Source organism: Triturus cristatus, chromosome 1_2, assembly GCF_964204655.1.
Source record: "Triturus cristatus chromosome 1_2, aTriCri1.1, whole genome shotgun sequence".
NCBI classification, from domain to species: Eukaryota; Metazoa; Chordata; class Amphibia; order Caudata; family Salamandridae; genus Triturus; species Triturus cristatus.
This window is the reverse complement of record NC_140580.1, coordinates 17,800,656-17,827,957: the sequence shown is the minus strand read 5'-3', so window position 1 is coordinate 17,827,957 and position 27,302 is coordinate 17,800,656. Positions and strand designations below refer to the sequence as shown.

Genomic DNA, 27,302 nt, shown 5'->3' with positions numbered 1-27,302 from the left:
CCAAGGCGGATTGCACCCTGGGAGAAACGAGTTGCACTTCTCAGCAACAAGCGCCAAATCTACAGCGCTATCGGAGCAGCTGAATGTGGGCCCCAGAGAAGGGGGCAAAGGGAGTGGAGATAAAGTCGCTGACACAGGATTAAATCCATGAAGCTTCCAAGGATCTATCCACAGAAACCCTCCCCCGACCCTCAAAAATTAGGTTGAGAGCGAGAGATTTCACCCCCACCCTCCATGAAAAACACTTACTCCAAGGGTTTTCATCCAGTGGGTAGATACAGACCTACACTTTCCAGTGCTTAATTTCTAAAAGAAAGTGCCGGTGCTACTAGATGTCAGTGTGTCAGATACCAAGGCCACGCAGTCCTGAATCTACCTCAGGCCTCTTTACCTACCAGGCCCCCTCTGCCTCTCTATTGCACTCTTTACACATTCCTGCTTTCTCCTTTGTAACGGGGTTTCATCTCTCTAACTCCGTCTCCGCTCTGCTTTTCCCACCTCTCCCACTTTCGGGAGAGTCTGTCGAGTTAAAATAAGAGACGTTCTCCAACATAAGAGAGCCGGCCCCACTTGCAACCACCCCCTCAAATTATGCTATATTTAAACCAGAGCGATCCTTGCATGAGAGACAAAAAATACATCCTGTACCAACTCACTTCCTTGCAAAATAAGGCTTGACGAGAGGAAAAAAACAAATCAATGATAAAAATCACTAACCAACCCTGTGTCTGTACACGGCAGAAAACAGCCAAACGGGTTTGTTTGTTCTATTTAGCAAAAAACATACATTACCAGACAGATGACTCGGTCCAACTTAAAAAAAAAATAACAAAGGGGTCGGGAGTGGCGACGGCGGCAAGCACGCGAGTGGTGCGGGCTCGCGCGCGCCACAACGAGCCATGTGTTTTGCATTATCGTGCACGCGTCTGTGCAATATAATGCAACACACATGTTACCCTGTGCGGGTAACAGACACCAATAGGCCATGGGCGGAGCAATGCGTCTGCCTTTGGCCAATTGCGTGCTGTCTTTAATAAAAAGACGCACGCAAAGGCCAATAGCGTGGCCCAAAAGGAAAAGCACACACACGAGCGCGTGCGATTCCTAGCTCGATTTTTAAATCCCGTACAAGAGGTATCTCGCTGCATGAGCAGTGCTGCGCACTGCAACGCTAGACGCGAGACCTAAAAATTGGCAAAAAAAACACATTTACCACACATTTCGGTGGTGGAAAGTTCAGGAATCCGCGTGGATCCACAAATTTCCACCCACCCTGCGTTCCCCAAAGTATTCCGAGAATAATGGTACCTCGCTTGTGTGGGTCGGCCTAGTACCCGCGACAGGAAATGGCGCAAAACGCAACGTGGACACACCTCAATTTAGCAGTGAAAAATGACCCTTTTTTGGTAAAGTGCCTAGCTGTAGTTTTTTAACCATAGCTCTGCCGGCACCTTGGGAAACCTACCAAACCCACACATTTCTGAAAACTAGACACCCAGGGGATTCCAGGGAGGTATGGCTTGCGTGGATCCCCCAACATTTCCTTACCCAGAATCCCCTGCAAACCTCAATTTTAGCTGAAAAAAACACTTTTTTCACACATTTTTATGTGGGAAATTTGTGGCATCACCGGGCTGACACAAATTTCCTACCACCCAGCGTTCCCCCGGGCCTCCTGATAAAAACGGTTCCTCTCTTGTGTGGGAGGCCCAGGTACCCGTGACAGGCAAGGGCCCAAAACGTAGTGAGGAGACATCAAAATCGCCTGTCCCAAAACAACCTGGTTTTGCTAGGGGGGGTCACCTGGGTTTTTGGCCCCGTGCTCGGTGGCCACCTAGGAAAACGTACCAAACCCACACATTTCTGAAAACTAGACACCCAGGGGATTCCAGGGAGGTATAGCTTGCGTGGATCCCCCAATGTTTCCTTACCCAGAATCCCCTGCAAACCTCAATTTTAGCTGAAAAAATCACCTCAATACATTTTGGGCCCTTGCCTGTCGCGGGTACTTGCGCCTCCCGCACGAGTGAGGCACCATTTTCATCGGGAGATCTGGGGGAACGCTGGCTGGTAGGAAAATTGTTTCAGCCCAGTGATGCCACAACTTTCCCACACACAAATGTGTGAAAAAAGTGATTATTTTTTTTCAGCTAAAAGTGAGGTTTGCAGGTGATTCTGGATAAGGAAACGTTGGATCTACGCAAGCCATACCTCCCTGGAAGCCCCCGGGTGTCTAGTTTTCAGAAATGTGTGGGTTTGGTAGGTTTCCCTAGCTGGCCGCCGAGCACGGGGCTGAAAACCCAGGTGACCCCCCCCCCCCCCCCCCCCCCTTTGCAAAACCAGGTGGTTTTGAGATAGGCAATTTTGATGTCGCCTCACTACGTTTTGGGCCCTTGCCTGTCGCGGGTACTTGGGCCTCCCATATGAGTGAGGCACCAATTTTATCGGGAGATCTGGGGGAACACTGGGTGGTAGGAAATTTGTGTGAGCCTGGTGATGCCACAACTTTCCCACACAAAAATGTGTGAAAAAAGTGATTTGTTTTCAGCTAACATTGAGGTTTGCAGGGGATTCTGGGTAAGGAAACGTTGGGGGATCCACGCAAGCCATACCTCCCTGGAAGCCCCCGGGTGTCTAGTTTTCAGAAAGTTGTGGGTTTGCTAGGTTTCCCTAGATGGCCGCCATCCAAGGGGCCAAAAACCCAGGTGACCCCCTTGCCAAACCAGGTCGTTTTGAGATAATTAGTTGTTTATTTCTGCAGCGTGAAAATTATGGCACAATATTGCAAGGAAAATATGACCGACATTTTGAGGTTTGCAGGACTTTGTGGATAAAATAACTTGTTGGGATTCACAAGAGAGACATCACCATGTACTCCCATGGGTTTACGACAATATCTACAGTTGGTAGGTTATTCTTAGATGGAATGTGCACCTTGGCAGAGAGACTAAAAAGACAAAGATTCCTACACAGCCATCTATTCCTCAAACACACACACATACTGGTTGGATTTGGCACGAGGGCGAGTGATGGTTCAGTATATAAAATTTTATCAACAAGAGATTTCACAAAAATGAAATGCACTGTCAATAATTAATGGACAAAAAAAAGAACCAGTGACTCGCAGCTCGTGAGCTGTAAAGTCAAGGCAAGGCACTAACCGCTTTACAGGCCGTTCACACACCTTTCATACGTGATACACACAAGACCATTCACACCACCAGGCACGAAACCAACAGATTACAACATTCACAAAAAGGGACAAGGTACACCTTACTTCAGAAAGACAAAAAAGACAAATATTACTGCACAGCCATCTAATCCTCAAGCACACACACATACTGGTTGGATTTGGCACGAGGGTGAGTGATGGTTCAGTATGTACAATTGTATTAGCAAGTGATTTCACAAAAATGAAATGCACTGTTAATAATTGAAAGGACGAGAAACTGAACCATTGACTCACAGCTCGTGAGCTGTAAAGCCACGACAAGGCACCAACCTCTTTACAGGCCATTCATACACCTTTCATACGTGTGACACATACAAAACCATTCACACTGCCAGCCACGGGCCCATCACATTACAACACTTACACCAGCAGACAGCGCCTTTCAAGGGCCCATCACTTTCACACGCCCACATTTCTGACACACCAACCACACAAGCTAATGGATTGCGTGGAGTAGCGCTCAGCTAGCAGTGTGTGTAGTGACCAGCAGCAAGTCACTACTCACAGACCGCCAGCCGAGCGCCAGTCCACGCACACCGCCAGCCAAGCACCAGTCCACGCACACCGCCAGCCAAGCGCCAATCCACGCACACCGCCAGCCAAGCGCCAGTCCACGCACACCGCCAGCCAAGCGCCAGTCCACGCACACCGCCAGCAAAGAGCCAGTCCACGCCAAGCGTCAGCCTGCTCACACCGCCATCACATTTTAGGATTTTTTTATACAAAAAAGAAAACCCAAACACATTGCAAATAGATACAAATCTACTAACACAAAATCTGAAACTAAATACATTGCACTAATGCCAACCTTGAAACAGAATAAAAATATGTAAACAATACGGGCCAGGCATTTCACTTTACCACTCGTGAATGCTCCCAAAAATTCTTATGCGTGTGGTATGTTTTAAAACAAGCAGACACACGCAGTCCAGGGTTATAAGGACAGCCGGGGCAGTACATACAAGTCTCCTTCCGCACACCTCTTCACCAACAGACTCTACATCTCCTAGTGGGAAAGTCTTTTGAGGTTGTGTATTCAGGAAAGTGGCAATCTTTCAATCTAGCCACATCCTTCACCACTCCAACTCTAGGAACACTTGCCTGTTCCACTAGAACAAGGCTGCCTATTACAGACTCCTTAAACTTAGCACAAGTCATCTTTGACTCAGAACAAGAACCCTTGACCACAATAAAAACATTAAAGGTTGCCGAGTGGAAAAGATGGATAGCCAACTTCTTATACCAAATGTAAGCCTTACGAAGAGCAGCGCAAGGTTCCAACCTCTGATCTATTCTGTCAACACCACCCATGTGCCTATTATAGTTTAAAATGAACGCAGGTTCGCGCACTTCAGCAACCTGACCCCAAACAGTCACAGGTGCAGTGCTTTCATCATGGATGTTAGTCAGCATGTAGACATCTCTCCTGTCTGAAGACTTCACAGCTAGAACCTCCTCTCAACGCACTGCACTGTCCCCACACAAGCTTTTGACAAACAAGTTCTTTTGGGAAACCTTTACGGTTAGAGCGGATTGTGCCACAAGCAACAGTGCCCACTTTGGCCAATTCCCTGAACAACCGCACACCTGTGTAGAAGTTATCTACATATAAATGGTGGCCTTTGTTAAATAATCCTCTACCAAGTTCCCACACAATTTTCTCAGTCACTCCAAAAGTGGACGGACAACCAGGAGGGTTAATGCTGGATTCCTTACCGGTGTACACCCTGAAATTAGAGACACATCCAGTCCTACTGTCACACAGCATATACAGCTTAATTCCATAGCGTGCCCTCTTACTAGGAACGTATTGCCTAAAAATCAAGCAGCCCTTGAACAACACCAAAGAATCATCCACTGCTATTTGTTTTCCTGGAGCATAGATCTCAGAAAATCGATCAACAAAGTGATCAAGGACAGGCCGAATCTTAAAAAGACAGTCACAATCAGGGTGATCTCGTGGCAACGCTAAACCATTATCGACAAAATGCAGCATTCGAAGCAGAAGCAAATACCTATCACGACTCATGACTGCCGGAAATATAGCTGTTGCCATCAAGGGACTAGTAGACGAATATGAAGACATTGATGGCTTCCTTAGCAAGCCCATCAAAAAGTTAAAACCAAGAACTTCTTCATCTCTTCAAGATTTGTGGGAATCCACCGGGTAGCTCTAGAATGGGGCTTAAGGCTGGCACTGTTGTCCCTCAAAAACTGTTTGGCATACAAATTAGTCTGCTCAACAATCTCTGCCAAAAACACATCGTCCATAAACAACTGAAACATTTATCCGCAAAATGTTTTCAGTGTTCACTCTACACCCTGGAACACCAGTAAAGTCTGGCAATGCCGGCTGCACCATGCCAGGTGCAACCCAGAGGTCAGCACTTTCAACGGGAAGCCTTGCAGCCCCAGCCTGCAGCCCAGATGCCTCTTGCCGCAGTACACCAACGGGAAGCTTTGCAGCCCCAGATGCCTCTTGCCGCACTACAGCAACGTTAAGCCTTGCAGCCGAAGGCTGCAGCCCAGATGCCTCTTGCCGCACTATCGGCACATCAATGTCCTCCTCTAACACAGGCACTTCCTCCGCACTAAGATTAGCTTCATCCTCACTGAGAGAAGCTTCATCATCCGATGATTCCATGTGGAGAGAAAACTTACTGCCTGAATCATCCCCTCCCACCTCTGCCTCAGAATCAAAGTCGGTCTCTGAACCATGGTCAGAGGAAGACTCAAAAAGCATACCAACAACCTGCTGAGCAGTAATCCTGCGGCTAGCCATTATCCTTACTAAGAAAGGAGACTGCACAAACAAGTCAACAACAACCAACACTGTGCAAAGTAAGTAGTAAACAAAGTGTGGCTTTAGCACAATGATCTATATACTCAAAAACAATATAACTCTCTTACCAAAGATAGCTACACTCACCAGCACCTACTCTGCAGAGACACAGCAAAAAGCAACGATATCCCACTAGAAAGAAAAAACAAAACTAATTACTCATAAGACAACATAGTACACATCAAGCACTAATGCAAAAAGATTTTGACACTTAAAACACATAAGCCAAACATACTGCTATTACTACACCATTTGCTAAAAACATATTCATGTAGGGAAATTAAACTAATTTAGAGTAATTCTCTTACCAAGCACATGCAACTACACAAGCTGCAAACCCAGCAGTAACAAAACCGCAACTTGGAACAGTCTAAAGAGCAAAAGCCTTGAACTAGAATAAAACAGAGAAATAAAAAAATTACTATTACATTTCACAAACAATATGACAATTAAAATTATAACACACAATGTCGCTACCCAAATGGTCAATCGGCCAGATGGGCCTTCAAATAGGGATGAGAAAAATGGGGATTAGGTGAGGTTTTCTACCAAGCCACTCTATCTCCCAGGTGGGGCAGAAAACAGACAGATATGTGTCGCCCCTTGGAGAAAAAAATAGATCCCTGGTGCCTAGTAAGGTTTTCTGCCTTACCCTCCCACCTAGGGCAGAAAGAAATTAAACATATTTTAACCCCATTGGAAGCGACCCTTGACCAAGGGGTGGCTTCCATTACCTATAAAAGAAAATTCATGGTGGCTACTGGGGTTATCTGTTTCCCCCCCCCCCCCCCCACCCGGGGGCAGTAAGGACAAAATAAGGACCGACTGCCCGCCCCCCCCCCCCCAGGGGGGGGGGGGGGCGGGCAGAAAACAAGTTCACAAATATAACCACCTTTGGAAGCGAACCTTACCCAAGGGGTCGCTTCCACACACTATAAAACACAATCCCTGAGGCCTAGTGGGCCAGAAAGGCCAATAAAATGGTCAGATCTGCCTCTAGGGGGGGCACAAAAACATCAAGACAACAATACACCCCTTTGGAAGCAACCCTTGCCCAAGGGGTCCCTTCCATCTAAATTTAAGTGCCCTCAAACCAAAACCCTGGTGGCTAGTGGTGTTTTCTGCCCCCCCCCCCCCCTCCCGGGGACAAAACGACCAAAAAACATCAACAAACAAATGTGCCCCTTTGGAAGCGACCCTTGCCCAAGGGGTCGCTTCCATCTAAATTTAAATGCCCCCAAATGGAAACCCTGGTGGCTAGTGGCGTTTTCTGCCCCCCCGGGGGCAAAACGGCAGAAAAAATGGGCTGATTTGCCCCACGGGGTGGGGGGCAGAAAAACATCACCTAACAAATGCCCCCCTTTGGAAGCGACCCTTGCCCAAGGGGTCACTTCCATCTAAATTTATGCCCCCAAAAGTAAACCCTGGTGGCTAGTGGCGTTTTCTAACGGGCCGATTTGCCTCCGGGGGTGGGGGGCAGAAAAACATTAGCAAAGAAAATCGCCCCTTAGGAAGCGACCCTTGCCCAAGGGGTCGCTTCCATTGAAAAATAACAAATCCCTGGTGCTAGTGGGGGCATTTCCGCTGCACGATCGCGAGCGCTGTGCATGATCATGAAGCAGAAATGCCCTGCAAAGAGATATCGGGGGAGAGGAAAATCTCTTTCCTCTCCCCCGATGCCTCGATGCATTCTCCAAACCCCCCCAGGAACAAGGTACCCTACCTTTTGTCTCGACGCCCTGGAAGCAAATGGCTTCCTGAGCGTCTGGGACTTCCTGATGATGTCAGCATGCGCTGTGCGCGCTGACGTCATTTGATTCCCATGGGGGGGGTCGGGGGTGGCAGCGGAAACTCTTCCGCTGCCATCCCCCTTTGTGGGGGCGAAATCGGACACCCGTGGGGGTAGCATCAGCGCTTCCCCCATGGGTGGGTGCCATGACGAGCTGTCCACTGTGTGCCATGATGAGTCCAGCTCGTCATCAGCACCGAAAGGGTTAACACTCAGTTACAACTCCAGCCCCAGGCCTCCAGTGGCGGCCCATGCAGGTAAGCACGGCGGGTGGTGGGCGGGGAGTGTAAGTGACAAACGAGGGAATAGGGAATATAAAAAATAAAAAAATAAACACCTTGTGCTTGCCACATTGCCGAATTGGCGATGCGACAAGTGCATGGTAGGTGGTTTTATTTATTTTACTATCCCTATCCCGTCGTTTGTCACTTTCACCCTGCCACCGCCCCCCCCCACCCCACACTGTGCTTACCCTCACGGGCCGCCACTGCAGGCCTCCGCACTTGCGTTCTTACGTTTCTCACCAGGAACTGTTGAGAGAGTTTGAGGGAACCCTCTGACAGCAGGCCCTCCTGGATTTTTCTACAACGCGCTGTGATTTTTCTGGGCACCCTACAGCCACCAGGGGCTCCCTGGACCCCCTGTCCTTCCTGGTCAGTTTCTCTTCCTGCAGCTTAGGCACACTACTTCCCGCTCTCAGCGGACAGGCAGACGTACAGTTGCTTCAGAACAGCTACGCAGATTCTTTAACCAGAGATTAAGATTTCAAGTGACGCCCACTTACCTCTAGGAGACTGTTTGTGTAACGCCCTGAACGTCTCAGGACCGTTTAACAGACACGATAATGAGAACGCAACCACTTGTGAAGGTTTAGTTATTTTAATGAAGGCAAAAATAATACAAGGAATAAACAAAGGTTATAGTCACTGGAATCCTCCAGGCTAAGTACGTTACCAGCCTACAGCACGGATGGTCCTAACCGTCCTCTGCATATACGCCGATCCCGGCGTATGCCAACAGAGGGCAGAAATGAAATGGCCGACAATGCCAATCGGTAGGCTGTGAGGGGCACGAAGAGTGTTGGGGAGAATCGAGGAGTCAGGGAAACACCCAGCCGGGGTCTCTACCTGAAGGGAGCAGCCGCTCAACCTCTTCCTCAGACTGCACCGGGACGCGGAGTCACCTCCTGGTGATGCGTCACCGATACCCCAATCACAAGCAAAGAAGACTGAACCGAGAGCAGCCGCTCGATCGATCCTGTGGACTTCCGAGTCTGTAACGCGGCAAACACCTCCTGGTGTGCGTTACAGCTGGCAGTCCCTGTATCTCTGGTCGGGCTGGGAGTCACGACTCCAACCAGCAAAAGCGCCACTGCGCTTTGACTCAGCCGAGTCAAAAAGCGAAGCTCAATGGTTATCCGGTAGAGCTTCCGGGTCCTTCACAGGTGACGATGGGGCAAGACACGGCCCAGGGAGTAACGACTCGACCTACCTCCGTTCTTGCCTTACTGGAGCACCACTCCGGAACACTGCTTCTTCACTAAGCAGGTACGTCGGTGTAAACACAATATCCGACAGCGTTGTACCTCCCGGTTCCTCCCTTTATAGGGCGTGTTTTCCTTGAGTTATGTAACAGCTCTCCTGTTTACATAAGGGCGTGTTTTCCTTGAGTTATGTAACAGCTCTCCTGTTTACATAAGGGCGTGTTTTCCTTGAGTTATGTAACAGCTCTCCAGTTTACATAACCTCTCAACCGCTAAGCATCCTGGGAGATGTAGTCCGTTTTCGCTGGTTACCGTTTTCCTCCCCTCGCATGACAGGAATTCTTGACAGTTTGTATGGCAGACACCAGCCCTGGTTGTACAGTAGCCTTAGTACTCTGAGGAACACTCCCTTCTTTGTACATAGAGGACTAGGAACTGGAAAAAAGTTGGGATCCCACTGTTGAACACAACTTGCGTACAGATGATGTGTCTCAACTATCTCAAACTGTAGAACCAATTTGAGGTGGTTCTTCGTTTAATTGTCATTTCCATGCTTTTCTCCAGAAAGCATGTTTGTGTAGAATGATGCTTCGGACAGCAAGGCTGTCTCCATCCTTGAGCACCCACAATAGAGTCACAAACAATTGTGAGGTTTCTGGACCTGGCTGTCATCGGCCTAACTGAAGGAATGATCAGGGAAGGACAAAAAAGCAGGCCTCACTTAAAGTTTTCCTCACCTTTCATAACAGAATTTGCCATCCAACCTCTCTCCTCTACCTTCCAGCAAATGCTGTGTTCAAGAAGTCTAATCAGCAGCTCATTGCTAACCAAAAGGCTTCATAGAATATCTAAAATGGCACTGTCTCCACCCCCTTCACTTAAGTGTCGAGGTCTCCGTCCTTCAGCTTTAAGAATGTGTGCAATACACGTCTACTGTCTGGGAGCACAGTCCTCACCATCCAACTTTTGCAAGGCCAGAACAGGGGCATCCAAAATGGATCCCGCTGGCCTCCATTATGCGGCTTACTCGCACACACAGTGCGTGTACCGCACATTCACAGGCACACAAAAAGCCCCTTAGGATGTTGACTAAGGGACTTGGAAAGTGCATAGAAGGAGAACTTTACATGAGTGGGCCCGTAGCCCTACACTCCAATGATCCAGATTAAAAGGGATGATCATTAATACTCTATATGTTAAACCAATAACTAACAGTAGTCCTCTGTCTCAAATAATGGTATGCATGGTGCGCCACTCCAGGTTACAGGACAAGTCCAGTACCTCCCAAAGCCAGGGACATGCCTCTACACACATGCTAGATTAGTGTGATGCCAGGGCCACAAATAAGAAGTAAGGATGGCTGATTCAGTCAGCCGTGCACTCCAGATAGGAGAACACAACAGTTTACCATGTTGAAGACCGTCTCAACCCAAAACAGGTGCTCAGATTAATTCAGGAATTTCTATATCATTTTTTGCTGTAGATGAGCTGCCCTATGTCAAGGTTATGTCGAGACATGCATCCTTGCACCAGTTCTATTTCAAGTTCTGCAGGAGCTCATTGAGGAAAAGGAAGAATAGATTGTCTAGCAACACTCCAGGACTGAGGAAAAGCAAGCCTGAAAGGGCCAAAATTAGTCTAGTGTGGTTGAAAAGCTATCCCAGTAAAGCATATGTAGTACAAGAATCTGAGTCTAGCCATAAGTTCAATAATTTCTTGTGCTGCTGATTTAGGCTGGAGGCAATGAAATCCACATCCAGGTTGAACCAAATGGTCTGAAAAACTTGAGGGTCTATCTCGCAGTCACAGGAGTCTTAAGTTAACTAAATACTAGACCATTATTGAATTTGCAAGGCCCAAACATATTCTGCGTGCACTTCTAGTTCTTTGAGTGTTTAAGTCCAGAGGTTCTGTACTGTTTAATCTGTTTCTTGGAGCTTTTGCCTCTGAACTTGTTTATATACAGCAGGTCTTGGAGAATATATCACTGTTAGAAATTCTGTCTCTTAATTGGCAGAGGTATGTACCCTGTCAAAGTAGGGAAGAATTCTAGTCAGGGTAAGTCAGTCACTCATTTAAATCAGCCCATGCTCACCCTCTGGGGGCTTGGCACAGAGCAGTCAGGCTTAACATAAGAGGCAACGTGTAAAGCAGTTGGGCATACGTGGATACAGTAGCACGGTAAAGACACTACAAAAAAGACTCCACAATGAGACATGTAAATAGTATCTCTTTTACTCTTGAAAACAAGATAAAAATTATAAGAATCCAATTAAAGCATCTCAAGTTACAAATACTTTGAAAATGTACAATGCTGAAAGAGCCCTTGTGCTTTTAGTAGGTTCTTTATGGTTACGCAGGTTAAATGACAGCGATTCAAGCTGTGGATCGGGAAAATACTTTCTCCCCGGGGCAGCGTGAAGCAAGTCTTAAAAAGTTACTACAGTTAAATTGCAATTTCAAGTTTGTGGCACACTGATCTATTCACTCTGTACAGGGGCCCCCACACGAGATCGCTGGTGAGCAGGAGGGACCTCGTAAATTCTTGCCTAGTTCCAATTCATGAGAAGGATTCTTACGATAAGCCATAACATTTCTGCCTCATTGTCCTTCTGGATGTGGATTGAAAGTATTTTGCAAAAATCCTGAATCAAGAACTTGAGGAGAGGGTAAACGATAAGAAAATCATTCCCACCACGCTAACAGGCTTTCAAAAGGTCAATGGGACAGGGATCAATTTGTTATGTGTAACAAACCTGATTAATTGTTCGAGACAAAAGGGTGGAAGTTCTCTTTATTAGGTTTCGCCTGCACAGCACTTGTACTGTGCTTAGGAAATCTATTGTTAATATAAATCTTAAAAAAGGCTTACATACCACCCTTGCTTTTCATTTGTTGGTATGCTTGCCTCTTACTTTTCCTTTGTTTCAATTGGTTGTAGCATGCTATTTCCTGTTATGTTCTTCCTATCAGTATCTCTTGGCCCAAGTACTCCTTTTCATTAAAAAGTTGAACTTCTCTCTGAGCAAGCATGTCAGCACCCCTGCTTGGCCCTTCCTCCGACCGCTTCCCCAGGCGCAGCAGCTTGACCTCCCATGCCACTCTTCCCACAGATTCGTATTGTCCCTGCACAGGTAATTGTTATTTGTTATTTCTTTACCCATAGTCAAACCCTTATTCTGTTTGTGCGCCGACACGCTTCCAAAACGTTTGCCACCAGAAAACCAAATCACTTCTTTTGAACTATGAGCACGTTTAAACCTATTTTAACAACTCCCTGCCATGCTTCCTAACCAGCTCCCTTTGACGCCAAGGAGCAGGTGGTATCTAAAGAGGTCTGGTACTGGCCGGCGGTGGAGGAGGTGACGCGGGGCCGGCGGAGGTGACGCAGGCCAGTGGAGGAGGAAGTGACGCGGGGCCAGCGGAGGAGTAAGTGTTGCGCCGCCAGCTGAGCCTATGCAAACTCCTGAAGTTGGGATTCCACCCCTGCAGGCACAACCACTGCCTCTTGTTAAGTCCACTTTGCGAACACTAGCTTTCTCCATTGAGGCTTCACCTAGTAGAAACACTCCCTTCCATAGGGGTCCCTCAAAAAGGAGAATTCTCAACACAGCCAGCTGGAGGAAAGCCCCGATACACAAAAAAATATCACCACTTCTGCAGAAACAGTGGAAGTTGTATAGTGTGACTCCAATGTACTGTTTCTCTCATACACGTCTCAAGGACTATTTGCGGCAGCTTTCAGTCTTCATTGCAGGAGAAAGTGGTGGCAGTGCAGGTGGGCTTGTATTTCGTTGTGAAAGTGGCTCCTGTCTACTCTCTTGAGTCTCAAAGGCAGAGAACGTGACCCGGGTGCTATTCTAATCCAGTTTTTGTGAAAACTGCAGTTTGCAGCTTCAAACTCAGAAGATAGAATGGCATGGCCAGGCTGGTTCTGCTGTATGTTTGGGGATGAAGTAGTGTTGGTCTTTTTACCAGAGAGTTTTACCTGCCTTCCTTTATCTTTTGTGAAAGGCACGGAGACTTTCCCTACTTTTGTTGGTAGCTGGTTCCAGAAGCCCTTTGACTGCTACATTAATGACTTGGTCATCAGCTTGCGGGACCTCTCACGGATGGCTGCCATGTGGACAGGCTAGACGTTCAGCCATCTCGCCGCAGCAGAACTCTTGTTTCTGTGCCTATCCATCTTTAAAGCTTTGACATTTCTTATGCCATACATCCAGAAGACGCACAAGCCTTATCTGGGATGATATACATAATAATTGGGACAAGGTCACAGAGTAGGAGGGGCAATTGTTCTTGAAATGTTTGTGTTCACGTTTCTTCCATTACTTCAAGAGCCATCTGTCTGTCACAAAGTTGTTGAAAGTATCCACTTCTATGCCTTCCGTTCACTGTGATGGAAAAGGAAGGTTCCTGTCTAGCGATCATCTCACCCGAGTCTTGGTATTACTGACAGAGCTAGCCATCAATCAAATACAGTATTAACCACTTGAATATTGCATCACCAGCATTTTCTCTAAGAGGCACAAGTGAAGTTGATCTTTTAAGTAACACTCCCTCCTGTCATCGCTTGGAGCTCAATAACTGCCACTTTCAACTGTGGATACCAGGCAAATATCCAGGAATATAACAGGACCCTTTGGGGCTGATCATATATCTCAGCCATTTCAGAGGTTCAGGATACTTCATCTTGTAATCTGTTCGCAGGTTTGCTTTGACACTGCTGTATAACGTCCATGGTTGCTCAATCTGCTGTGTTTGAATTGTCAAAATGTCAGAGGAGGTGTTGCCTTCAACATCCAAATGGACTGTGCACAGAATGTATGTTCTCTGTGTTAACCATGCTACGATGTGCTCATCAGGTGGAATCAGATATTCGTTGCAATTTTTGACATTCAACTACAGCCCTCTGTACCATAAAGAATCTTAAGCAGTTTTGAACTTTAAAAAAGTTGCTGTATTAGACACTATCACAGTTGTGGGCCTGATAAATTTTGCCTTGTTTAGTAACTTAAGTTTCACGTGGACAATATCTTAAATTATGTTTATTATATTATAGTAGGAAATTAAACAGTGTTACTTAACATCTGCAACAATTGAAAGACTAAACTTTTTTGGGCATCTGTATATTTCTGAACTATTTTATTGCTTTAAAATTAGGCAATTTAAATGTGTTTATATGTATAGCGCTTTTAGCTTTTAATTATTAAATATTTTACAAAAATAATTTTTTGGAGTGGACCCGAAGTATGAAATAAAAAAATGATCTGATTAGAAAGCTCAAAACCAAAAATCTCCCTTTGATCACTTAACTTCTTACCAATCGGAGACAGGTAGCACAGTGCGACATAGCACTCTAAAATGTCTTTCCTGCAAGCACTCCGGTGTAGTATATAACCTACTAAACACTAAAAATTATGCATCTGAAAATATTACAAAAATCATTAGCTTCTATTTTTCTTGCAGCAGTATCCCGAACATATCCACAGCCATAACCCAGTCAGATTGTGTTATCCTATTCTCTCAAAAGGCCGGGAAGAGAGAGTCCAGAGTTGAGGAATATCTCAACTATGTGGCTGTGCACTCTTGCATATATAGTCTATAGAAACAAGTGAAGACTTTCACATTTGAACATAATGGCTTCCATGCTCCACTTATTCTCCTCTGTTTTCTAGGAATGGCCAATCAAAAGGTTAAATCAACTGAACACTTGGGATCAAAAGGGATCTGTAACAGCCAGGAAGTACTGATCCCTAAAGGAATTATCAATCCCACAGAAGTACAACCGGCTCAGACAAAAAGGAGAAAGAATAAAAAAGAGGGCGTCCTATGGAGACCTAGATTGGGAAGAGATTCCCTCAGGACAAGAACCCTCACTCATCGTTAGGTGACATGCTTCATCATTTGGGTTCCCTACTCACACCCAAGTGTGGGCTACGACCCCCCTAGGGGAGGAGCTAAGGTGTTTTATCTCAGAAGATGAGCGTAGAGACGCCTCGGATGAGGGGCAGAGTGCAAAAGGGTGTGATATAAAAATGTCTGTCTGGGTCCACATCTGCCATCTCACTGATAGGGTGTGAGCTCTCTGTGTGCATGTGTATGTGGGATGGGAAGAGAAAAGGATGGGTGTGTGTAACGGGAAGAGGTGGAAATGGGTGTGTGTGTGCATGCGATGGGAAGAGGACGGCGGGGTTATGTGCATCTGTGTGTGAGATATATATAGAGAGAAAGTAAAAAGGAGAAAAAACGTTTGAGAAGCGGCCCAAGTGTTTGTGAGGGTGCGTGGGGGGAGCACGTATATGTGATGGAGAGTGATAGAGACGGGTGTGTTTGATTTCCTGGTCTGCGTTTTCTGATGGAGAGTAAGTCACAACGGCACGTGTGTGTGTGTGTGTGTGTGTGTGTGTGTCTTTGAGAGGAGGAGAGGCAGACTCTGTGTGTGAAGGCAGGTTGTGGTGGTAAATGTGCTTTGTTACCGAATTAGTAGTGTTTTAAGTAATTCTGATTTGTTTCCTTTTTATTGGAAATGTGCTCCAAAGAACATCAAAACATGGAAGAGGTGGAGGCAGGGAGCCTGACAGGGACAGGCAGCACCTTAATGTAACGAGGGCTGAGGAGGGCGGAGTGGGGGAGGGTCACGATAGAGAGGCAGAAGCTGACACCATGGGAGGGGAACATCCGCAAGGTAATGAGAGCTGAGGAGGCTGTATGGGCTGGCAAAATGTACAGAGGTGAAGGCTGACAACCCTTACACGAACAGCTTCCTTAAGGCAGCTAGACACACATATCAGAGCGTGGGTGTTTATGAGGGAGAGATGAAGGGGCAGTTTTGTGAGGGGATGGGGCAGTTCTGGATGAAAGCGTTCTTTCACTCTTCCAGGTTATTCGGGCGTGAGGAATGTGCAGAGCAGAGTGCAGCTGCGGGGTTAAGAGGGGGACACGAGCACTGCTTAATGAGTATAAAAAACAAGTGGTTAAAGAAAGACTGAGATAGAAACACCACAGGAGTGCACAGCAGCGGTGTGGCAGGCTTTAAGCGCGCCTTCTTCGGAAGAAGAATGAGAGAAAGCAGGCTTCAGCTTCGCCCCCCCTCAGCTCCTCTGCTATAATCCCTATCGCCTCACCCTCAGCTACTCTGCGGTTGGCAGCTGGTGGTGGCTCTGCGGGAGGGTGGGGCGGCAGCGGGTTGGAAGCGTCATCCGTGGAGACCGTGGGCTTGATGACAGAGCAGGCCGTGGCCCTGGGGGCCGTCTCCGGGGCTCACAATGCTCCTGTCAGCCCTTCAGAGCCACTCTGCCACAGCAGCCGGCTGTGCAGCCCTGCCACGGCTGCCCCTCATTGTTCATGGAAGGAGGTTAGCGATGTGCGGGGGTCCTGGGGCTATCAGTGCTACCAGGGGCTGAGAGGCTGCTTTACACGAGCATCAGAGCTAGAAACTGTGCGAGAAGGTGCGGGCGCTGGCACGAGCTGGATGACCGAGGCGACGCATTCGAGCGCGTGCAGCATGAGATCTTATAGCACGTTTTTTACGGTACTGTAATAGAAGGTGTTGAAGGTAGGATGGAGGTGCATTAACACAGAGGCACATGGCATTCACTATCTGACTAGCAGGAGACTGCTGGGTATTATCTAAGTGAAAGGAAAGGGTTTTGTGTGCGACACAGTATTAGATAATAACAAGCGGGGTCGCAAAAGTGAAACATTTGTAACATGAGCCACAACAGATGGCATCCCATCGCGCCGCTGCTGGCTCCCGAGAGCAAAACGCTCTAGGAGTAAACCTGATCCAGAACAGATGGCACCCTGCACGCTCCCGAGACCCCTAGGCCATAGGAGTGAACGTTTTGAGGAGAGGTGGGACATGCGTCTTTGGCCATTTGCGTGCTTTCAATTATTGAAAGCCACACGCAAAGGCGTGGGATGTGTGGGAGGAGGCACACCCACACGGAGAAGGCTCTTGGAAGTCTGAAGTGATTCCAAGAGCCCTCACCTAGGGCAGCGCATGCGCGCTGGGCTCTAGGCGAGACCTAAAAATGTGTTTTTGGGAGGTCACATGTCTTTACAGAGAAAGATTGGCTTTTTCTTTTTTCCAAGGGGAGATGATCAGGAATGTTTCTGTTATGAATCCGAGATTCCTCATTTGGCACAAGAGCCGGAGTTTTGATTATAGAAAAATGGGCAATGTTCTGTGGACTGCCTGGTGAGCAACGAGGCCTTGAGAGCAGGGATGATGTGGTCATGCCTTTTCAAGCATAGCATTTGTCTTTCTGCAGCATTGTTTTGTAATTTGATGAGGAGTTTTGGGAACTCAATAAAGAGCCCATTGTATGTGCATAGGAGATGCCCTAAAAAAATGTACACAAGTATGGGGAAAATGAAATTTGTATCGGGGAAACATTTGTGATCCCCCGCAGGAAGAATCTCTATCAGAAGATAATGACTAGTTACGGTGTCAACAGAAGATGTTAATACACTATATTTAAATACGGGCAAAGATGAGGGTGCAAAAGAAAACCCGAAATGTATGTGGACAAATTCTTGCAGTTCATGGTTTTGCTATTGTCCGTTAATGTGATGTATGCAACAATTAAAACGTGTGGTATTGCAGCACTGGTAATAATTGAAAATGTTAATAAAAGTATTTTTTTTAAAATAAAGAGCCCATTAAAATATTATTGATTTGATAAGACTAGAGCGTGAGATACCTGAACCTTGTGAGACAGTCTAAGGTGAAAGAGCATCCTTTGTAGGTAAGAAAATCATAGAGAGTAGTACTGAGGCCCTAGGGTAACCTTTTGATACACATTTCTCTGTGGCTTTCATCCAGGTGTGAACCTCTAGTCACTCTCGTGGTGTGTGTTGTGGGTCTGTAAGATTTGGAGTTACTACTGCAATGACAGACTGGTTTATGGAGGAGGCAAGAACAGAGGAGTGGGCAGTTCAAAAAGAAGCAGGCCCCCAGTATAAACTTCAAAGACTCGCACTCTAAATCACATTTGGTGTCTGGAAATGTACTTTAAGAAGGGGAGCTTGAGACCCCAAAACATGTCAAGCAGCCAATCTAGCTGTGCGAGGAGGAGAAGCTCTGCAAGACTTTTGCCTGTGACCTGGACTGGGGGCCACGGCATGTTAGTCTCCCCGCTGGGTGAGGGGACATCACCCAGGGAATCCAAGATCTCATGCCCTGGAGCACCAGCGCCTGCCTGCTTGCCAAGACCAGTGTGCCCTGTGAGGAAGAGGAGAGTGTTGGAAAGAGCGAGGTTCAGTGGGGAATCCATAGGGCGGTGTGAGGAGACGGCTGCTGCACTGATTGGGTCTTTGCCCATGTGTAGGGAAAGTCGACAACCCACATAAGTCAGAGCAGAGTTGTTGTGATGTGAGCCGTGTTCGTTAGTAGTGATGTTTAACCTGAATATTGCCTTTAGTGAATGGGGAATAACAGCTGTAGCTTTGACCTCAGAGTACTGTGTGTATTCTTTATAAATGTCATAATTTACTTTGCAGTCATAGGTAAATGTTTCTTTTAGCATACGGTATTTAAGTGGACAATAATTTCTTGCTGTTGCGCGTATTTTGAGTTGTGAGCCTTCGTCCACCTCTTCCCTGAGAAACCTTCAACAGCTCGATGTGTGCTGCGACTCCAAGTCAAATGCTGAAGAGGTACTTTGCCCAGTTGCCTTGGGCTCATACTAGGTCAGGCCCCGGGACATCAGAAGTAAAAGCCCTACAGGTAGACCCAGTATCCCCTGCTTGCCCTATGTCCCTCTGAATGGTGTTCTAACACAGCCCTTCTGAGCAGTAGTAGATAGTCAACGGTGTAAAATACTGATGATATGTCGAGAAGGAGGAAAGCTACCACACTGTTGGAATCTACCTTGTGCTCAAGGTCTTTCCAGATTAAAACCAATGCCTATTCGGGTCTTTTTCAGGCACCCGAATGTTTGTCTGAGAGGAGATAGGTTTACTTGACAAAATTCGAGACTTGTATGGCAGCTATGTTTTCCCTAAGTAACCTTAGGAATGGTGTTTGTGCTCCAGGTTAGTCATTTGCTGGGTTTGTTCAAGCCCTTAGATCTTAAGTTATGGAAATGTGCATACTGTTTTTTTTTTTCTTCAATAGTACTGCGCAGTTCAAGAAACAGAACTTCCTATTAAATCATCAGCATAAGCAAATGAAGTATTGTCATTGCAACCCTGTAACCTGTTGCTGGGGACATCAAAGCATGAAAGTTGGAAATGCTGCCTCTTGCGACAGAGCACCAGTGCTGGAAATGGGACAGATTTAGCCATTTTTAGCCCTAGTTGTCTGCTTTATCAACTTTTTATAGCGATTTATGTTTCCACTATATAAAGTTTAAATGTTGTACCTCTTCATACACCGTACATTGGAAACAAGGCTGGGGTACTTGTAGATCTATAGTACTTCTCCTTGCTTCTTTGCAGCTCAGTTTTTAAGTGACATTGAGTATCCGGATCTTGACGGAGAAACCATGACTGACCTACAAAATATACTGTCTCAATTTTTATATCTATTTAGGAAGCTTTTGCACAGGAGTGCCCAGCATTGGCAGGAAGCACTGGATCAGTGCCAATTTGGCAGGATAATCATGTGTTAAGTAAATCAGTTACATGCACATACCTATTGTTTAAGTTTATATCTGTGGAGATCCGGAAAATCTGGCATGGATCCAGCCCTTGGGGCCCTAAGTTGGAGACGCCTGCTCTAGTGTAATATAGCCATATCATCTTCTTGTTTTGCTCAAACCATACTGGTTTCTAGTCTGGTAAAGTCCTTGTAGAGTTCTCTGTTACAATTATCATGTTTTCTCCCTTCTAAGTATCCCCTCTGTTTTAAGCTACATATGTTGATTATTTAGACACAAGTGACCTATTTAAAATGCACATTTATTAGTGTCTTTTTTTCTTTGCAACATGATAATGAAGTCTGCTTGAATATAATCAAATAGAATTTTCTGTTCAAAATACTTATTGAGTCATGTTCAAGGTATCATGAAAACTGGTAATTGAATTTCATGTTTGTTATCATTATTCATAGGGCACTGTTTTACAGAATATAAATAAGTAAAAGGCCCTGTTGGAAATGATCATCCTTTGAGAGGTATACCCCAGAGTTTTGCCTTGACTGTTTCTGCTTGCTGTAGAACGCTATGAGGAAAAGTAACTGTGCTCCCCTTTCAGCATGATGAAATTAGAATACCCCTAATTGCCATATTTCCCTTACCCAGGCCTTGACAAATCTATTGGCCCTCTCGCTATGGCGAGTCAGATTTTCTCAGGACGAGCTATATTTAGGGTATGTTCGCCCCTTCTAGCGAGCTGACATGCGACGTGTTCTGTTCACTCACTAAGTGAAGGAACATTAAAGATGCCTTTAAATCTTGTCACATTTCATCTGTATTCAGAGACAGGTCAAAAGTCAGTTTATATCTACAGTTACTTTTGTTTATCTGACTGCAAAGTACTAGGATTTTGTAAAGTGAACTATCTGACAAACGTGCTAGAGATCAACTTTGTGACAGAAGACTGAGACGAGACAGGCCATGCAGAATAAAATTACTTGCTTCTGCTGAATGCCAACAAGAGGAGTGCTCAGCTTTGTCTTGGTGGACTTGTCATGCTGCCTTCCAATGCATATGAGAACAGCAGGTTACATTATTATATTGCACAGTATTCTCATTGATCAAAGCAGATGTGCGGATGTGAACCATCTTTGAAACTCTAATTCAACTTTTTTTTAGTGTTGAGTTCAGCTTAGTAAGTAAAAGATATGAGGGGGTGATTGATATTAAGTTTTTTCTATTCCCCCCCCCCCTTACAGGGGATGAGCATGAGGCAACATCTCCTAGGGTACTGGCCAAAAAGACACCCTCCTCCCCATCCCCCTTCAATTATTCATCCTAACTGCTTTGATGTTCCTTTGGGTCTGCCAGATATCGACTGACTGACTGTTCAACCAGCCAGCCTAGTGGATCTGAAAAGATCATGGCTGTGGTGCCTATTTCAGGGAGAAACATATATACAGATGACATTGGGAGTAGGCAATTAACAGATCTATCTGGTCCCTTTTTGCTAAATATCAGTACCCCCAGCAATGATTTAAAGATCCCTGAACATCTTATTCGGGACCAAATTGCAGTCTCAAATACGAATTTAGGGGGGAGGGCCACGCCCACCGTATCTGCATCACAAAAAACCAAGGTAGGCCTGGCGAGCCAGGATCCCGCCACCCCCCTGTGTAGAATTATCTCATGGAACAGTGCAGGAATACGGGTAAAATTAACCAATGAGGACTGGGTGAATTATATTAAGGATTTTGATTTTATTTGTCTCCAAGAGACATGGCACCAAGTTGACATCGTGTTGAACGGTTATTGTTCCCTTAATGTTAATGGAACACCTTCGGCGGCTGGAAGGGCGAAAGGATGGCTTGTGATTTTTATCTCAGTTAAATATGGGTACATACAAACCCATGTTGTAAAAACCACACCTTGGTACCAGTTAGTCCTCATTTCCAACCTAATTCGGGTTAAGTTGCTGCTAATAAACTGGTATTATAATATCTTTGACCAGAATAGCAGCCAGGTGATTGAGGACTTACAGGTGCAGATTCATAACATTGCTGGGAAGTGGCAGCCCTTATGTATCTTGGGGATAGGGTTTTTTAATTGTACCATTTGTGCTTTGAGTAATACTGGAGTTTGTGGGCTGCCAGACGCAGATGGTCCGCCACAGCCACACTTTACCCATTCTGTACAGGGTGAGGCCTTGAACTCCATTATCATGGATAAAGATCTTGGTCTCATCAATACTAACTGTTTGGAATGTAATCCTCTACCTCAGTGCCCCACATATGTTGGAGGAGGTAGAGGAAGTACAATTGATTTTATGTTCATAACCAGGAGGTATTCCCCTTTTGTTGGTGACTTTGAGGTAGTACCAAATGTTGCAAGTGACCATAATCCATTAACAGTACTTTTTAGAATAACAGCTAGGATAGGGAAAGGTGAGGGATGCCCTATTGACTTTAATCAAAACAAGGGAATGAGGCTAAATTGGGGTAAAGTTGATCCCACCCAATTTGAAGCAGAAATGAAGGCAAATTTGAATCTTATTATGAATTGCCCTCATGATGATACTCTCCCTAACGAGGTGGTTCACAACTTTGAACTGATCTGTGCAGATGTGGCAAAAGATCTACCCGATTGGTTCGAAGAAGGGAACCCCAGGAGGTGCGATGGTTTATTGCGGAGTGTTCTAGAGCACATAGGAATCTAAAAAAGGCCCTTCATACCATCCCATGTGACAGAACACAAATTAAAAACATAAGGCAGATCTAGAAGCATACTATCAAACAAAGACCAGATGAACTGAGAAGTCTGGCGTGGGATGACCTAGAGAAAGCAAGTGCTCTGAAAGATTCAAAGAGTTTCTGGGACATAATTAATCATAAGGATGAACCTAAATCTGTGGATTCACTGATTTTGGGGCCTATCTGGGAAACTCATTTTTCAGACATATTTAATCTAAAAAAAATGCCTCAATAGTCGAAGCAGCAGGAGGACCAGTATTTGATTTAAGCTTGGCCTTGCAATTACATTTAGCGATTACAGTGATAGAGGTAGAGGAGGGTCTATCATGGGGAATTAGTATGAAAGCCCCTGGCCCCGATAGATTCCCTCTTGATTTGTTTAAAAACAGTACTAAATTATGGGCACCCATACTCACAAATGTTTTTAAAGCTGTAGTGATCGGCCCCATCCCATCAACCTGGAAGGAGGCAATTGTCGTTCCAGTATAGAAGAAGGGTAGTAGGAATGACCCTGCCTGCTAAAAGCCAATTTTGTTAATTGATGCTACTGCTAAAACACTGAGGAGGGTTATCCTTGTGCGACTTGAGACATGGGCGAATAGTAAAGGGATTGTGTCAATTTGTGGATTTAGAAGGGGGATGGGTACTACCGAACAGTGCCGAAACCTGTCCCTTATTATGGACAAGTTCATGAAGGTAAGGAGGGGTTCTATCCATTTGGCCTTCGTGGACTTGTCCAGAGCTTTTGACACGGCCAACCTGGAGAAATTGTGGGGGTTGATTGAGCAAATGGGTTTCGAATAAGCTCTTCTATCTCTTTTCCGTAGCCTTCACACCTCCACAATGTTTGCCGTACGTTACTGTCCTAGTGGTGAGAAGACTGGTCCCATCGTCTCTACAGAAGGTGTCTGGCAGGGATGTATCTTAGCCCCATTCCTTTTTTTACTGTAAACAAATGGTTAAGAGGCCTTTTTAATAGAGAAGGCAAATCGATCTCATTGTTATCATACGGGGACAATACTGTTTTAATGTCCTTGACAGCCAATGGCCTCCAAAAGTCACTTAACGCTTTTACTGATTTTATGGCACCATTGGATTTAAAAGTGAATTTGATTAAATCTTATGTCATGGTCTGTGGCCCTAAAGGTACTAAAACCAGAATATTTGAGGTTAGAGGCAAGACCATTGACAAGTTTAAATTTTTTACAGATCTAGGGAACATTTTTAAATGAAACTATGAATTGGGACCATCTTATTACAGCTAGGGCACAACATACTAGTCGGGTCGTGGAAGGATTCGATTTGCCCGCAAGCTAGGTCATAAACCAGTGACAGAACTAGTTACCCTCTATAAAGCAAAATGTTTGTCGGTGGCATTATATGGGGCGGGAGTTTGGGGCTACTAGAATACCTGACAGCTGCAGGTCCTGGAAAACAAATTTATAAAGAGATTATTATTGGCTCCTAATAGTGCCCCCACAGATTTTTGCCACCAGGAGCTAGGGTTGGCCTACCTTGAGAATCAAATTACCATTGCCCCACTGCTTTTATGGGTTAAGATCTGGTCATCTGAGGATTTAATGTTCTCACGAGACATTATCCAAGACTGTACCAACTTAGATAGTGTACTGTCTATTCCCTGGCTTCGCTTTGTGAAGGAAATATGAGTTAGAGTTGTGGCATTATAACGATAATCCTGAAAGTATTAACATAAATGCAAAAGATGTTATAAAAGAGGCATCTTATGCCAGGGCCCATCTGCGCCATGTACAATTGGCAGCACCAGATCCCCTGTGTTTATCCCCTGGAGAACAGAAATTTTACTTAAACTTTACCACTAATATGCAAGCACGATTTTAACTGACTGAATAGGTTTTGATTAAATACATTGAACTATTTATTGCCATTTACTAAACAATCAGGTTGGGCTCATAGTTTATCACCCTGTCCGTGTGACAATTTAACAGCATGTTGCACTTTATCTTGTTTTGTCCCCTCTATAAAGAGCCATGGGGGCAATTTTTAATCCCACTATTAAGGGATATAAGGCCATGCAATTACATTGGCAGTTTTAATTTTTTACTGTCTTTGTATACTTCAACTATCTGCACTGCTGTTACGAATTTTATCAGAGTTGCAATGTCTATAAGAAAACGTTATGAACTATTATGATTGAAGAAAACTTGAGTATCAATTTTTCTTTTACAAATTAGTTACATGGTCTATATTGTACAGGTGATACTATAGATCGATGTTTAGCGTATTTGACATTAGGCTTAATAACTCCTAATACGTATGTATTTTTTACTGATTGTTTTATTATCTGCTTTTATCTATGCCTCTCTAACCATGACACGTCAATTTTATTTTCACAATTAATTTGTGTCAAACCTTTATGGTTCTTGTAAACGGATAAAGTTCTTTTGAATTGATATAAAGTTACACATTGAATATGTTGCAATCTTTTCTTTTGTACACACTCCTCGTTAACACTGCAGTTACTATTCGGTTTGTTTTTTTCATAGGTACTACTCCTATTGTGTGCACTAGGATAGGATTTCAATTTTAAGTATATCATTAACATGTATCTCTTATTTCCTGATCTTCTTGAATGTGCCTTTTTAATATGAAAGAGGGTTTGGATTCTATTAATTATTCCAGTGATATTTGATAGAATGTGTCATTCCCCAAAATACATCTCACTCAGATACTGCTCAGTGGATTGTGGTGTAGTTGCAGTCCAACTGGTTTTCTGTCTCCTTTTGGCACATTGACAAAGTCCTTTTTGCCAGGGTATCTAGAAAGCCTATTCCTGGGTGGGCCATGTTCTGGAAGATCCAGGAAACATATCAAGTCATTGTGGTAAAGCCGCTGTGAGTACCCCGTCTGTGAAAGTTTTTTCTTTCTGTTGTCTTATAAAATTGTATTGATATGCAAAGGGATCATGATCAATATGTTCACATTTGCTTTATGAAAACGGACAACAGACTTTAGACAGTCCAAAACACACAATCATTAGAAGTCCAACTTTTGTGATTCCCAATTTTATACATGTCAATTTGAAAGTACAAATCATTAACAAAGGAACAATATTTAAGTATATAACCTTCCAAAATGACTCAACATGAACAATAAAAGACTATTATTTGAGGGGAAAAATGTTAGCATTTCTTTCGTTTGAAAATCCGCAAACTTCCTGGGACCCCATTACAGTCAGCCCGAGGGCACTTGCTCCTATTTTGTGACCTCCCTGGTTATTCTAGTGTCACAGGAAGGGTTGTAAATGTTTGTGCTACCTCTTCTGGCATTCCCTCAATTACATTGGGCCATGGGCCCATGCAAATGAGGCAAATACTTTGCCCTTTCCATATAGTTGATATGGGCACAGGAGCAAAGAGGCCTTCAGGATCTGCACTGACAGTGCACCACCACCAGTGGCATAGCTAGAGCTTGTGGCGCCCGGGGCTATCCCTCAGATTGCCGCCCCCCCCCCCGGGGGGGAGGGGGGAGAGGGCATGCACTTCAAAGAGGTCCGAGAGACACGTAGTATCACCGCTAATAGTTACCTTGATCATGCAAGTTACATGCACATACATGACACGGTCCAAGGCTACACAGTTGAAAACACCGGTGACTGGCAGTACAAAAGAGAACACACAGACTGCATGATCTATCTGGGGACTCAGAAAAACTGCATGTGACATCCATCAGAGAGCTGCGTGAACAATTACCTGGTAATCCCCTCAACACAATGCAAACATGCACATTCATGACACTGTTAATGTAACCTTCATCTACAGCTGACATTAAATGACCATTCATCATGGTCCCCCCCCCATTAAAGCAGTGGGGACCTGCACAAACGTGATGTGCTCTGTGGACCCAAAACCAACTTAACAGTGTCGAAGCCTGTGATTCTTTATCTTTCAAAAACAGCAAATTTATTATTCACAGGGAATGACTCACTGTGTGCCCTTAAAACTAAACGCAGCACAAAGGGGTCAGTCAGCTCCACCTTGCCAACACAGACCGGATACAAAGTCCACTCTGGTAGCCCAAAGGCAACAACCAGGGGTCGCTCCCTGTCATTACTTCCAAGCAGCAGCAACCAACTCCCTGGGAATGAAAAGACATGTGCTCTTGGTACCCAAAACCAGCTTGTAATAGTGCATCTCTCCTTCACAGCAGGCTCAGCACACACATGGTGCACAGCCTGCCTGGGGGCCCAAAGCTAAAATACAGGGAGGGGCGACACATTATGATCACAATCCTTAAACACAGTTGTGGGGGCCATGGGAACTTGTTCAACTCTATCCAAGACCCGGGACAAACTGTTACGGCGCTGCGGCACTCCTTGAATATTCAGAAGAAACCAGAAAAATAGGACCAGTAAAACTCACTCTTTTCCAAATCTCTTTCTAAATATTATCACTTTCCATGTAATGTTTCTTTGATGGGAAGAGGAGGTTTCTGAGGTGGGAGTATCAGGCAAGTGATACTACTCAGGCTCCATCTGTTCGAGCCTTCATGGAGGATCCCTCTTCATTACTACCTCCACCTGACCACGGACTCTGCAACGCACTCCCTTACAGGCTCCCTCTGTGCGAGCCTTCAGGGAGAATC

General features: G+C 45.3%; 2 pseudogenes across 1 annotated transcript in view; both read left to right on the top strand.

The window, feature by feature from the left end:
• LOC146866653 (serine/threonine-protein kinase 38-like) overlaps positions 1 to 27,302 on the top strand; it is a 659,816-nt pseudogene that overhangs the window by 50,940 nt on the left and 581,574 nt on the right. The gene's annotated exons all lie outside the window — the stretch shown is intronic.
• LOC146866655 (centromere protein L pseudogene) lies at positions 12,803 to 13,834 on the top strand (annotated as a pseudogene).